At 49.2% G+C, this 15,548-nt stretch overlaps 1 long non-coding RNA gene across 1 annotated transcript; it reads right to left on the bottom strand.

The window, feature by feature from the left end:
- Positions 1 to 3,721: 3,721 nt before the first annotated feature.
- On the bottom strand, positions 3,722 to 12,310 carry LOC126487229 (uncharacterized). The gene is made up of 3 exons (XR_007588315.1): positions 12,212 to 12,310; positions 8,502 to 8,726; positions 3,722 to 5,673 (listed from the first exon to the last, which is right to left on the bottom strand). It is a non-coding gene; the product is annotated as an uncharacterized lncRNA (long non-coding RNA).
- Positions 12,311 to 15,548: the final 3,238 nt, after the last annotated feature.

The following is a 15,548-nucleotide window of genomic DNA, read 5'->3' as shown; positions in this document are numbered from 1 at the left end:
TAGCCCCTCCAACCATGCAGGGAATACCACACCCAGAGGAAACAGTGCCCTGGGGCAGCAGGACTGGCACCTGGCAGCCTCAGGAGCTGCCTTCCACCCATTTGCTACTCTGAGCTGAGGGAGGGGGTTGTCCCCAAGGTGGGTTTTATACCACTTCTTCCCTCCTACAGTCCATCTGAGGTAGGCGCTCTTCTTAGCTCCTGCACACAAGGAAACCAAGGTGCCCAGAATCAGTGACTAGCAGAAGATTGGAGCCCAAAGACCAGCTCCAGGCTGTGATCTCTGCCAAGGGCACAACATCTCTGGACAGCACAAGCCAGTCATTGGGCAAGGCTCTGGGATTTTATGCTAAGGTCCCAGCACTTCCTCACTGCCAGGCAGAAGGAAGCAGTCTGCCTGAGAGAGGGTGCCATGAGGGACCCTTCCTCCAGAGCTGTCTGAGACCGGACGTCTCTGTGCCGCTAGCATCTCTCAGCCTCGTCAAACATAGCCACACTCATCACTCCTTCAGGAAAAATTCACTACCGGGCAAAAGTGTAAACTTTATGATTATGCAGATACCTGCTGCATGCGTATCTCAGAAAATTCTAGAACCTTCTGACATGCCTTAAAGAAGCAAGCAGGCAGCTAAAGAGGGGTGCTGGGGTTTTCTGTAGGCAGCTGATAAGGAGCAGGGGCGGAGTCCACAGCAGAGAGGCTGCAGGCTCTGGCAGCTTACTAGAGTCCCCTCCGACGCAGTGGGTAAGGGTGCAGAAGTTGGAGGTGAGCAGTTGGGGATGGGGGCAACAGGCTGAGTCCTGGATAGCACACAGGAGGCCTGAGTTCCATCCTGCATCTAGTTCACCAGTTACCTGATATTTGCTGGGCCTCAGTTTCCTTATCTATGACCAAAGGATGCCACAGCGTCCATGGAGGATTTCCACCTGTGCCTTTTAGGTCCCAGTCCTAGGATTAGTGACAGTTACTGGTGTTTGTATACTCTGCTACCTACAGTCAAGACCCCTTAGTCTTGGAGATGAATAACTGCAGACGTAGGACTTAGGTTTGAAGGCTGTTTGGGTGCGTTGGTTCCCCCACCTCCGGCTGTCTCCTCATTCCAGCCCAGCTCATGTCTGATCAGCTAGCATGGGTATGGAGGTGCAGTAACAGTAGGGAAGCAAGGAAGAATGCAGAAGGAACGGGGGGCCAAGGATGGAGAGAGCCCAGCAGTCAGGCAGGGCAGAAGCAAGTGAAGACTCAGGCAGGGTCTGTCTTCCCACTCCACTAGCCTTTCTTTGAACACGTAGGAGTCTCCTTGATCCACGGTTTTCTTTCCCTTGATCAACCATGGCCTGAAATTATTTCATAGAGGATTCCAAAATAGGCAATCAGATTTATAAAACTTGTGTGCCATCCAAACCAGAGTAAGGAAACGTCAGGCTATTCCACTGCCGAGCTCTGGACATAATGCTCACCGTGCAGTGTGTCCTTGCTGTATACACTGCCCGCCTGTTAGGCCCTCTTGGAGCTTCCTGACCACACAGGATCTTTGTGGTGTCATCACGCGTGTGCTCACATAAAAACTGTGCTAGACTGTATCATAGGCGGGTAAGTTTAGGGACGAAACAGCACAGGTAGGGCTCAGTGCTGTCTGGGTAGGGGAAGTGGGCTGCGTGGGTAGGAGAAAGCCCTGTGTCTTCTGGAAGGGGTTCACCTTTGAAACAGCTCATCTGACAAGACCGGCGTGAGTTAGGAGGAAATGAGCTCTCCGGTGTCAGCCACCAGCAGCAGATGTCCCAGAAGCCAGGACACCTGTGACTCCACACAGAGACCATGTGGGTTTAGGGAAAAACAACTCCTGACTGTAGGCCAGGAACGGGCGTGCTGGAACCGCTGTAGCTCAGGCACCAGAATGGGAGCCAGGAATGCATAAAATGGGTCCTGACTGCAAGTACCATGGAGGCGGGCTTTGGAGGTGGGTCTAAGGATCAGGGACACACGTCCCTGTACCAGCTGTCTGGACATCATTAGGGTTCTGGAGAAGGAACATCAAGGGTCAGGTGGCAGCTGGCTCAGAGCGGACAAGTGTGTCCCGAGACCCAGCTGCTCTTACTCTTCATATTCTTGGTAGGGTATCCTCTTAGATCAAAATGCTGCCAGTCCTTTTCCTGATCAAAAACCTGGCCCCGCCTCCTTCACAGAATAGAATCCTGGCTATCTGTGCACAAGCTAGCTGGAGCACACTTACCAAACATCATCCCTGACCTTCAGCTCTGAGTACCTGCCAGGTGTCCCTTGGCCCACACTGTTCCTTCCAATCATATTGATGTCTTCTCACTATATCTGTTTCTTGTTGACAAACTCCTTGCACCCCAGGTATCTTACACAGGTCACAGCCCTGTGTACATACTTGTCACGTGGTCTGCATGACCTGTGGGTTTTTCCGGGATGAAGCTTTGTGCGCTTTACCTCCACATTTGTATTTTCCTGCAGCATGCTCCTGTGAGTAGGAGTCCAAAGTCCAAGCCTGAGACATCTCTGAGGATCCCTTCATGGGGTAAGGCCCATCATCTGGTTCCCGTCATCTGGTTCCCGTCATCTGGTTCCAGAGCAGCCTGTCGTTCCCCAGCTGTGAGGCGCTGAAGCACATCCTTCCTTTCTTTAGGTTTCCATTTCTTTATCTGTAAAATATGCTTACAGACCCAGAGAATCATATGCAACCATCTTAAAGCCTCTGGACCCTCCCTTTCTGCATCTGTGTCTCCCTGCAGCACACACATAGTAAGTACTCAGTAAGCATGCTTAAGATTAACAAGACACAGAAGAAACTAATGGCAAAGGAATCCACTCCATGTAGCAAGCTTCATGTAAAGGCAGCAGACGTAAAAACCCCTCGATGATGGGATCTCCCAGTGCCAGAGAAGATGATCTATGTAAGTAACTTAGTGCCCAGGGCTTGAGAGCCTCCAACCTGCCCCAGCTTTCTGGCTCATTCCCACCCCTGAGAGTGCCTGTTTCTCTCCTAACAAACTGTCTCTATTTTTATCACTATCCATGTGGTCTTGGTCCAATTCTTTGTTCCAGGACATATGAACCTGGAAATCTCAGTAGGTAACCTCTGGCCTCAGATCCACGCCCATAACAGTTGGCAAGTCAGGGGGTGAGATTATTAATAAGACGGCAAGACCAGATGCACTCTCTGTCTCAGTGTGTTTGGCCTGATAGTTCACGTTAGCTGGGCTCAGAGATGTGCCAGGCACATTCACGCACATTTGGAGGGAAATGGGGAATTGTTAGGCTCCTGCCTGAGGCCCCAGGACTTCTGTCTGCACAGGAAAGGAAGTCCTTGGGGACTCATTCCAGAATAATCTACATGTTGCCTGGAGAAGATCCGAGCATGAGACTGCAGCTTTCCCAAAGCAAGTCAGGAAACTCGTGATAAAGCCAGTACAGGTGCGCTGCCCCTGTCCGTCAAGGCCTCCCAGAGGATGTCTCCAGAGGAGACCACCCACCAGGTGTGTGTTGTAAAGGCCTCCTTCCCCTAATACAACCCTTGGGAGCTGAGGGAAGAAGATTAGAGTTGATGGGGAAATTTGAGTTCATACTTGGGGGTGACAAAATAAAATAGAGCATCTCAAGAAACATCATGGATTTAAAATTAAATTTCAAATTGTTTTTTCCAGACTTGAATCCAGCACAATTCCTGAAGCAACATAACTTTTTATCAGCTCCCCCAAAACTGCTTACCTTCCATGGGAAATATAAGTATGCACTTAGTGTGTATGGTTCCTTTATTTTTATTTTAGGAAAGAGTTTTAGCTTATGTGTGTTTTTAGCTTATGTTCTGCCTGCAGGCATATTTATCTGTATACCACATACATGCACTTCCCACAGAGACCAGAAGAGGGCTTTAGATCCTATGGAACCAGAAATACAAGTGGTTGTGAGCTATTGTGTGGGTGCTAGCATTCCAACCCGAGTCTTCTGCAGGAGCCGCCAATGCTCTTAACCTGTGAGCGGTCTCCCAAGCCCTTTAATATTATATGTATATAAGTGTTTGCCTATATGTACATCTGTGCATAATATGAATGCCTGGTACCCAGAGAGGCCAGAAGGTATCAGTGACGAGTGGGGATGTCACAGGATTGGCAGGGCTGAGGCTGTCACCCCAAACTATGCTAGAAGCTGACCCCAACCTGCTTTCAAATCTGAACTAAGCAACAAAGAGCCAAAGTTCCTCATTCATCTTCAAGCCTTAGATTCTGTTTTTTTTTTTTGTTTGTTTGTTTGTTTGCTTGCTTGCTTCAGTTTTTATTGTATTGGTGAGAGCATGCCCTCAGCCAAAGCAGCCTAGCTTGGCGCTTGTATACGAACATCTGTGGCTCACATGTGATCCTCAGTAACAAATCAGCTTTGACATATAGAAGAGACAAGGAGATGGGCCGACAGATCCATGCAGTTCTCAGCAAAGAGAAGTGACTCTCCGCATATCAACATCCAAATTCAAACAGGTTCTACATTATGTCTTAGGGAAAGTGTGTCTTCATAAATTGTGTATGTTTGAGTGGAAAAATCATTAACCAGAAAAACCCACAGCCTGATCTCTCCTGGGAAATATCACACAATGAAAAGCATAGAACATATATCTTCCCAGTGCGTGGAACCGTGAGTGTGACACGCCCAGAAAGAGGCTGCTGCGCTGACCTGCCCAGCGGGCTCAGAGTTCACAGTCCACCGCCAAGCCCCAAATCCTGCCCGCTCTGAAGGGCTCCTGCCTGCCTGCCAGAGTCTTTAAAATGTTGGGGAGCTCCTTTCAATCTGCACAGTGAACAGCGCAGCCCGGGAGGAGGATTAATAATGCATCCTCTTCGCAGCCACAGGTTCCTCGGCTGCCAGGGAGATTGCAGAGAGCACTAGGCACTGCAGTCCAAGCAGCCTGGAGTCAAACATTTATCAGCCCCAGCTCCAAAGGGTGGAGGTGCAAGAAATTTGCAGGTCATTCTAAGACCACATGAGTTCTTCTTCTTTTTAGTGGTAGTGAATTGATGGAGTTAAGGAGCCTGATTCTTTTCTTTTTTTTTTCTCTTTTCTTTTTAAGGTGTTGAGACTAAGGGACCCCACCCCAATGAGCCAATGTGACCTGAAAGGCCCCTACTGGGATTCCAACCACTCAGGACAGAACCTCTTTTCCACGAGGTCCTTCCTGATGGATGTGGGTGAAGACAGTGGCCGGTGAGCCAGTGAGTGCTGGGATCTCTGCAGGTTCAGATACAGGAGGACACACGGAGAGAGTCCGGGGCAAAGACAAGTGTCTGGACCTTGTGGCAGCGTGAGACAGGTGTTCAAATTGAGCCCCAAATCAGGAAGCGGAGATGGATGGACGGTGGTGCACAGTTGACTTTCCTTCATTGTTCAGCCTTGGGTCTCATCTCATGGGATGCTGACACCTACGTCCAAGTTGAGTTTTCCTGACTCAAAACTTCCCTGGACATGACCTCAAAGTGATGTCCGGAAGTGTGTCTCCTAGGGGATTTCAAAGTCTAATCAAGTTGACCAGTGCACAGGAGCAGAAAGGGTTGTGTGTAGACAGAGGCCCCTCCTGCTGTGCTTCTGGATTACTCTCCCTTTGAACGAGTCGTTGGCCTGTTTCACAACTCTCACCACAAGCAGGTGCATTCCAGGTCTAACTTCCAGCTATGTAAAAAAAAAAAAAAAAAATCACAGCTTGGTAAGGAAAAGGGGCTCCCCACATCTAAATGGTTCCCCTCACCCATCCTCCAACTCAGACAGTCTCCCCACCTTTCTCTATCTGCCCTGAACTCCAAGGAAGCTAAACTATTTGCATGCAACCAACAAACTCCCCAGATCTGTGGCTTCCTGCTGGGTTTGGCCAATGGGAAGGACCCACAGCAGACAGGAAAGATAGTGTATGTGGGTGAAGGTGGTTCTCTTGCCCCTTTCAGGCTACCCTCGGGCTACCCCATCTCTGGCTCTCAGTCCCAGGTAGAAGCCAGCTATCTGTGTGCTAGAGGAGCTGTTCTCCCAGGCACAGCTTAGCTGCTGTTCCCTGGGCTCCAGCTCTCCATTCTGCTCACAGTCGGATCATTGACTTCCGACCTTAGGCAATTCACCGCCTCGAGGATGAAGCCTGATCTCTGCTGTGGCTTTAATTTGTCCTCTCTTTGCTTTCCCAAGTCTCATTGGTGGCAGCCCTGCCTGCCACCCTGGTCTCTAAAAGGTGGATGGAATTCCCTTGGGTTCTCAGGTTGAGCCCAGGATCCTCAGCCTCTCCCTAGGGTGCCCTACCCAACTCTCAACTGGTCCCTGGAGATTTTTGAGCTCGGTTTGGGTGTTCTTCAGCTGTTCCCTCTGGGGATCTTGGCCTGGTAGCCAGCCAGGCCCTGCTCTGAGGTGCCACCAGGCTTGAACTGCCATCTTTGTGCTCCTGGAAAGCAAGCTCTCCCGGGGGCACGAGTTTCCTGTTGAGTTTGCTCCTCAGAGACCTTTTTGCTGTGAGAACAGGATAAATGGAAAGGGATTACAGCAGTAGCAGAATTTTTGCTGTTTTCTAGTTTGTCGTTTTCTGGGCTTTTAAAAAAGAGCTTTAAAATAGATGTTTCTATGGTTTCGTTTAGATGGCTGTGAACCTGGAATAGCTGGTGCTGCTATTGTAGAGAATGCACTGCTATTATTGGTCTTTTAATGTGAATATATTTACAAATTATATATAATCACATAGTTACATATGCAAATATAACCCACACATATTTATATAGAGAGCCATATGTAATCTGTTTATGTACATATAATGCACATGTATCTATATAATTTATATCTATATATAATTCGATATATATGTATATTGGTCTAGAAATGTTAAACTTCATTTCCACATTTGCACAAGGCCATGCACTGTATTAAATATGTAAGGGTGTTTTGTTTTTGTTTTTGCTGTTGTTTGGGGTTCTTTTTTGGTGGTTTTTCGAGATAGAGTTTCTCTGTAGCTTTGGAGTCTGTCCTGGAACTCACTCTGTAGACCAGGCTGGCCTTGAATTCACAGAGATTCCCCTGTCTCTGCTTCCTAAGTCTTGGGATTAAAGATGTTGTACCACCACTGCCCAGTTAAATATGTAAGGTTTTTTTTAATTACATGGATTTCTCTAAGAAACTAATGAAGTCTTCTCCAGGTAATGAGAACAACAGCAACAATACAGAGCAGGAAAGGCTGAGGATCTGGTTAAGGGATGATGGGATGATCCCTGTCCTTGAGTCCACTGATGACCATGTTTGGCCCCTCCATATTGATAGAGGAAAGTGGCAGCCAGTTCTACTGTTGGCAGACCCTGAAATGGCTACTGCTGGGGTCACAAGTGTGCAGCTGGTAAGGGCAGGAGGAGGAGCAGGACTTCTACTGCCCTTAGTGAGTGACACGGGCACAGCAAGAATTGGAACAGATGGGCAGAAAGGCCCCTTCTACAGAGGGCAGTCCTGCCCATCTCCTGCCCTGAGAAAGGCTATGCCCTCCTCCCTTCCTGGAACTCCCACGGGGCTAGCAAACCTCATTACATCATGACATCTTTACCCCCTTTTCCCTCCTCTCTCCTACCTTCCTGAGCTTGGTTTTGCCTTCCAAACCAGAAAAAAAAACTTCAGGCAGGCCTCATTAACACAAGTGTGGATCAGTAGAATCAGTAAGTTGGGGTGCAAAGAGCAGATAGTGGACAAATCATTGCACCCCAATTCCTTCTTCTGTATGAGGGGGTGTGAAGTGTAAAGTTGAGTCTCATTCCATCACAGAACTGCACAGTGCCCCTCCCTCTGCACCTCCACACTTCCTGCCCCATGATGCAATGCTTCACTGGACCCCCAGTTCTCCCTTTACTGTGGAGAACTGGCCCATACTTTTTACTTCTATCTTAATCTACGTTATAGTTCAAATAAACTCCACCTCACATGCTCTTACCCAGTTATAGTTCAAATAAACTCCACCTCACATGCTCTCACCTAGTGGCCTCTCAGCCTGAGGAGCCTCAGACTAAAAGACTTTGCCTCCTCTGAGCTGAAGCTGTGGTGAGGATGTATTCTTCAGGCGCAAGGGGACTGAATGAAGCCGAGCAGACAGATTAAACAGAATCTAACTGACCCTCTGGCCACAGCAGCAGCAGCCCACAGAAAGCCCATGCTGCTGGATGCATAGCTGCTTCTTCAGACAATAACGTACTTCAGATCAAATACTTAGAGCTAAAAAGCCCTTGAAGAAGCTGGTTTAAACTTATTTGACAGGCTAGGGCCCACATAGTCCTCCTCCTGGTCCAGCTCCATGGATGGAAGGCTGTATGTGGCCTCCATAGGGCTCTTCACTTTTGGAAACACAGTAAACCTCTTGTGTTGCTATTTCTCAGAAGAGAACTATTCCCTCCTACAAGGAAGAAGGACCACATCAGACTCAAGAAGGAAAGGAATCTTACCAGGCTCAGAAAATGAGCACAACTCAAAAGTTTCAGGAAGTTTTTGGAACTTACAGAATAAACAAGGCCCTTTCACTGAAAAGCCTTGTAACAATCACCAGGAGACGAGTGTCTTCTCGAGCTTGTGGAGCTGCCTGCAAGTCTTCAAAGGAGTCCAAGGATAAAGCTTCCTTGAGTCACCGTGCTTCCGTGGGCCCTCCAGTGATAAGGCAAAATCAGGCTCATTTTTTTCTACAGTTCCATCATTATCTGTTTGGGTGAGTCCTGACCATGAAGATTCTGGAAGGAGAATAAGTAGCAACCATGTCCACAGAGGCCATGAAAGTTCAGTCAAGTCTTTGGGAAGCAAAGTCACCCTGCCCTGAGATCTGTGCATCAGCACACTGCCCACAGACTGAGATCCCTCTTTGTGACTTGGGGCACCGAGGCAGCATCTGGACCCTAGCACACACCCGATGGAACATTGAGTGCTCTGGACTGGCGTTCGTCTGTCTGGGACTTTACCTTCATCTTTTCCTTATATATTACAGCCAGACTTCTTACCTCTAGAGGGTAGAAAAGGGTTTCTGAATCCATATTTCCCTATGTCAAATCTCTATGAAGCGCAACTCCCAGGCAAAAGGCTTAATTCACTGGGGAATCCTGCATGATTGGGAGGAGACATGGCCAGGGATACCTTACTGTCTACCAGGTGACTGTCTGCTAGAAAAGCATAAACAAGAGACATGCCTCCAGGTCTTCACATTAGCAGGATGGACATGGAGCCTTCTGGAAGATGAGGTTGATTTGTGGTGCCTGCAGACTGGCTGTAAGGAAGCCAGAGGTGTTTGAGCTCCAATCCTGGACCTAGAAAGAGGGAGGAGCAGCAGGGGGGAACAGCCTCCTGGGCCTCCCAGTAAGGTGAGCAGGCTCAAGACAGGAGGAAGCTCTGTGTCCATGGCTTTTGAACACTTAAAGACAACAGAGACCCTAGAGGAGGAGAAGGGACCTATAAAGGTTCTCTTCCACCTGTCCTCAGGTGTCACCAGGGAAACCCGAGGCTCACCAGATGCTTCCACCTTAGAGATTTGAGGGAAGCTGGTCCCCAGGTCTTCCTGGCAGTGATGGACTAGCTTGTTGGGGGAGACTACAGGTGGTGGTAGCTCCTCAGCTGGGTCATCAAGTCTCAACCAAAGAGTCATGAAGGCCACCAGTTAGTTGACCTCCTATGTGGTCGAAGCCACTAGGCAGCCTGGAGCTAGGGATCGTGTAGGACAGAAAACAGTTTTGCTGCAGAGGAAGGAAGTCAACTGACTTAACAAGCCATGTGACCTGCTAAGGACAACTGGGGCCCTGAGCTGCTTTTCAGAGCACACATTCCTCAGGAGCAGGAGGGAAAGGAAGCATCCAGCAAGTGTTCAATTTTGTACCCTGGCTGCAAATAGACACCTGTGAGGGAAATCTGTGGGAGACCCTATGGGATTGGGGTCTGTGAGTTCCCAGAGCCACAAGAGAAGGCATCTTTTTTCACCCAGTCTGTGGTGCTTTGTCCCAGCAACCCTAGAAGTGAGATTTCACTTTTCTGGGCAGGCAGGGCTGGGCAGGGGGAGTCCTGGGAGGGTAACGGTGTCCCTCCTATAACAAACTTTGTCTGAGAGAGGAAAGCAGGAAGGAGCAGGGGAAGACATATCTGATGTCCTTCCTGGGCTCACTTCATCTTGGACTCCCATCCTTACTGTGCCCCAGCCTCGGCCAGGAGTGGGTGAGTCTCCAGTGTGGGTGGTATCCTGGATTGACGGCAGTCAGCTGGAGCAGCCCCTGTCAGAGTTTAACCAACTCCCCAGTCTTAGATGGAAGGCCTTGACCCCGTCTCAAGGAGAGGGACATGAGACAAATGCATTTACATTTTTTTCTTTCTTTTTTTGAAACAGGACCTTAACCATCTTAGGCTGGCTTTGAACTTGCTGTGTAGCTGAGGATGACTTTGAACTTCTGATCCTCCTGCTTCCAACTCCTAAACTCTGGGAGTACAGGTCTGTATCACCACACCTAGTTCATGCAAGCTGAACCCAGGTCTTCGTGCATGCGAGGTCAGTGAGCTATGTCCTTGGTCTTGAATCTTTATGTCTTCATCAGGCTTTAAAGGTGAGGTGGAGTGGGCCAGGCTAGGGCTTGGGGGCCTCTCGCAGTGTCTACTCCTGCCTCCCATCCATCCCCAACCAGCTTGAAAGCGGGGAGACTGGTCCTGTTTCACCTGTAGAAATGTTTTGTTATATTTCAGCTTCCTTTAGTCATTTAAGAACTTAAGTTCTTACCTTCCCAAATGAGGTCATCTTTTATATTTCCTGCGAGGTGGTACTGAATGAAGTGAGATGCCTGCATACAGGGACCCCATGCCCTTCTGGCAGAGTCGATACAAATTTATATCATAGAAGTATGAACAAAGGAAAAAAATTGCCCAGGCTGAAGAAATTCGCAATGCAGACTAACTCAACCAGCTCCCTTCAGGATGAATTAGTTGAGGGCTGAAAATCAGAGAAAGCAGCTCCAGGTCCTATCTGTCCAAGCCCTGCTCTCCTACCAACCTCTTTCCAAAGGTGTGAAGAAGTAAGCAAAGTCAGGGAAGCTGCCTTTCCTTCCTGCTTCTAGCTCTAAACCTGTCCAAAAGAAAGCAAATGAAGAGGCCTATCCTCGCAGCCAACCTCAGCACGGTGAGAATCCCTGAGATGGAATAGCCTCCCCCGCCCAGCCTCCCCCCCCACAAGATTTAGCCAGCTAGCTGGTCTTGCCAAGTCAGTGAGCTCCAGGTTCAGTGAGTAGCCCTGTCTCTAAATAAATAATAGAAGAAGATACCTAATTTTGAGCTCTGATTCCAACCCCCACTCTTCCCCCCCCCAGCTCCCTCCCACACATACCCTAACAGACACTCAAAATCGTGGTCAGCTCCCAGGGAAACCTCGGCCTCCTTCTAGGGAACCACAAACTACCAAGGCTCTGAGGTGAATGAGAGGGGAAAGTTTCTCCTTACCTCCCCCGCCAGACTTGAGACTTGACTTTGGAGTGGGAGGGGAGAAATAGCCAATTCCTACTTCCCCATTGCTAGGGTCCTCTAGAGCTTTCGGGAGGCCTCCATCTTGTTCCTCCTTGCCTTGCTGCCTCCTTACAAGGTGCGGTGCCCAAGGCCTAGGCAGAGAGGCCTCTGATGCCTGCAGTGGGACCCCAGCACCTTACATATGCACGGCCCACACTTTGCACACTGTCCAGACTCTGCCCTTACCACTCAGCTGAGAGTTCATGTCCCTCTACAAGGGATGTACAGGACCGATGCCTTGTGGAAGAGGGGGCCTACCTGTACAGGGCAGAGTTTATTGACAGACCCAGCCCCCCTCCCCCATACTCACCACACGGGACCCACACTCCGGGGTTCCAATAAGGTCCGTGGAAACCCAAAACAGGTTCCCTTGAGAACCTGTGTAGGAAGTCGTCCTTCAACCAACTTGTCGCTACCCCTTTTACACAGGCGCTCTGACACCCACCCGTGCACACACAGATACGCTAATGGCTCCTGTGTGTGGTCCTCACAGGCCCCAGGGCTCACCCACCCCAGGTGCCCAGTACACCCAGGACCTGCCGCCTAGGGAGTCGGGAGGTGGGGGAGGGGTCAGAAACTGGAGGAGAGTTCTGTGGCCGAAGGCTGGGGCTGCAGAGCAAAGTCGCCGCAAAGGCACACATTGCCCATTTTGAAGGGACGGAGGGTACGGGCCTGCTCCGAAACAGGTGCTTACCAAGACTGGGTGACTGAAAGCGGGCCCGGCAGCCTTGCCCTGCCCACATCCCTGCGCCATGGCTTCAGCTCTGCGGCCTTCTCACCCCTCCCCAGCACAGCGCCACTGTACGTGGGGCTCAGCCCAGGTCCCCTCTGAGAGGAAGATAGAGGTTGGCTTTTGTCTGACCAGGTCACACGGAGCCGTTTTGTGGGATAAAGGCTTAACGCTCCGTGAACACGCAGAAAAAGCTGGCGCTGGCCCTCTGACAATCCCATTGTCTCAGGCCTGAGCCCGGAGGTTTGGTCTGAAAGCGCCAAGTTCATGACATTTCAAAGAGAAACGATACTGGGAGGAGGTGGGAAGGGAGGGGGGATGTAGCGAAGAAATAAAACCCTAAAATACAAAGGTAGCAATATTTGGCTTCTTCCCCGCTATGCGCCTCACCCCACCCAGCTCAGAACAAATCTCCTTTTCTAGACTTATCTGGAAACGAGGGGCCAGCCTGAAACCCGGATCAGTCCCGGGGGCTGCGGTTTGGAAGGCGAAGGTGTGAAAATATGCCCACATAAGCCGTGTGCGAGCTTCCTGGACTGCCGCAGACATTAGCACAAGCTCCCATTGTCTGAGCTGCCCCCGAAAGATGACACTACAAATTTGCCAGGACTTGAGGTGTCAAAAAGAGTTTCTTTTAACGACCTGGACTGTTATTGTTTTCTTTCATTTCTTCTTATTATTACCATATCCTTTTATTTTTTTTAAAGCAAAGCTATTTTCTGAGCCAGGGATTTTTTTTTTTTTTTGGTGTTTAATTTGTTTAATGTGCCTTTGTAAAAGCAAATAATTCGGTAGGGAAAGCGAAGTCGTCAGGAAATTGAATGTGTTTTGTCTCCAGCCAAGTTTCCCTTGAGTGCTTTCGTTTGCTTTCTGTCTCGCACAGCCGCCTCTGCACTGGGACCTCCAGGCCCGGCAGGCAGGAAAACAGCCCACCGAACGTCTTCCACACTTTGGGGGTCAACACCCCTCAGCCTAACTACCTAGGCAAACCACCCTCTGGAAGAACAAAAAAAAAAAAAAAAAAAAAAAAACCGTGGCCATGCAGACTCGTTGTAGTGCGAGAAGAAAATAGGATTAGGCCAAAGTATGAGCAAGGTAAGTCGGATTACCAGCAAGGTTCGCTGGGCTCTGGCTTTCTTTTGTGATTTTAATTGTATAAAGGTATCTGCTTCCCCTCTCCGGTTTTATTTAAAGAGGCTGTTTGTTTGTGCCCAAGAGGTAAATGATGAGCCAGAAGGCTGTGCGGGATTGGAGACTATAACCTTGCAAAATGACATCTCGCCCTGTAACGCGTGACACGCACGGGCAGATAAAGGAAGTGCGCCAAGCGCGGCCTTTGTTAACGCTTTTTGCCCCCTGGCGTCCCTTTGATGGAAGGACACCCCGCTCCTGCTGCTGAGGTGTCTGCCGATGCGGGTACCTTCCCCACAGGCAACCGCAGCGAGGACTACAAATCGATTCATTTTTTAAAACATCCAGGAAGAGAAGGGTGTTTAAAAGCTTATGAGCAGGGATCATAGATCATCAAACCTCTAGAGAGAAGATTGGGGAAAAAAAAAGTCCCGTTTATTGTTTTAAAATCAAGTCTGTTGCTTTTTGCCACATGTAAATTTAGTCTGGGTTTGTTAATCAGGCTCTTGTGTGTGTTAGAAATTAATACAATGTCTTTGGGGCGAGGCAAGAGAGAATTTATAATCGTTTAAGTTTGCAATTAACTTTGGGGGCAGAGGGCTGCAGCTAGCTCCCTGAGTAGCCAAGGACGGTGCAGGAAGCATTTGGAAGCTATCAAGTCTGTCTGTGGCTTTATGAAGGTCCTTTCTCGGCGGAAAGCTAGAGGGACAGAATCCAATACAAAACTGGAGGGGTTTGCTGGTCTGGTTGGGAATGAAATGTGGGTCTGGGCAAAGCTCAGCGCCACAGGGGAAGAAAGTGCAGGCTGATCTACGTTTGCCCTTCGGAGGGTCTGCTGAAAACGGGGAAGGCCGGGATAGTTCCCTTTTAGGCTTCACACTCAGAATGTCTCTTTCTATAAATGGAGACTGGTTACCTCCCTCCCCACAAGACTTTCTGACTCCTGGGGAAGCTGCAGCAGACAGCTCCCAGACAGTCTGGTCTCCTTGCTACAGAGGCACAAGTTTGTTTGAACTGAGAGTGTCTTTGCCTGTGTTTCTTCTCTTTGCTGTGCAGCAGTCTGTACCAGAAAATCTGCAAATTTCTAGATGGGGCACTTCTGGGGCTTTTGGGGGTGACTTCGGAAGAGTGTTGCTAACAGTTTTATTAATCTGGCAAACAAAACAGAGATGGGGCTTTGTCTTTCCACTTCCTTCTTTTCCATATTTAACATAGATATACACGCATGTAAGAAGTAATGGGCTCTGCAAAGCCAAACCTTGCTGATGCCATGTTTTAATGCTGTGGCTTGCAAATTCATGCCATGCTTGGGTGCCTCTTTAAAAAAGGAATCGATAATTTAGCTCACTGCTAAGGCTCAGAGTCTGTTATCGGCTCCGAAGTGGGATGGGAACACAGCTTCTTTGGTCAAAACTCTACTCTGGTTATTTAGTAGAGAATCACTTAAAAGTAGCTTGTTTCTCCTGAAAGGCCTGTCCTTTATGTCTCTTCCTAATCTTTAAGCTATGAAGGTGTGTGTGTGGGGGTGCTGGGGAAGTCATCTCCTGAAGGCTCCTTATCCCCAGCTGCTAGGCCTGAGGAGTTGAACCTGGAGAGGGTGGACAGTAGGAAGTACTTGGATGGCTCCTCTCATCCGAACTTGAGATGAGTGTGTGTGTGTGTGTGTGTGTGTGTGTGTGTGTGTAGGGAGAAAGGGAGGGAGGGAACAGGCCAGGCCAGAGAATATGGATAGAGTGTGTTGGTAAAACAGAAGGAAGAGCCAGCAGCTCTGAGGAGGATGCCAAATGCCTGAAAGGAGCTACACTTGTGGTATCAGATGTGCCTTGGCTTGGTCCTGGATATCCAGGACACCTTGTCAATGTTAGAGGAATCTCCCCATTGGTGGCACTTTATCCTCAAGACTAACTGTGCTCTTTTAGCTAGAAGACCGAGGCTAAGGTGAGCCAGCCTCTGAAGCCAAAGAAGAAACATCAAAGGCAGAATTACAGGAACAGAATTAGATGCTGTGGGACCATCACTCACCCCTCTGCACTGGGGAGGCTGAGGGAGAGAGGCAATGGTGATTCTTCTGTAGTAAATCCATGGGAAGTAGGAGTTGCCAGATCCTGCCTTTCCTCCCCTAACTCACAGATACTGTTAACCACAGGACCGCGGGATTTGTGCTTTTGTC

The sequence above is a fragment of the Alexandromys fortis genome, unplaced genomic scaffold (genome assembly GCF_014885135.2).
Source record: "Alexandromys fortis isolate MF-2015 unplaced genomic scaffold, M_Fortis_MF-2015_v1.1 scaffold_177, whole genome shotgun sequence".
Classification (NCBI taxonomy): Eukaryota; Metazoa; Chordata; class Mammalia; order Rodentia; family Cricetidae; genus Alexandromys; species Alexandromys fortis.
Note: the sequence above shows the minus strand (reverse complement) of the source record. Positions and strands in the feature narration are given on the sequence as shown.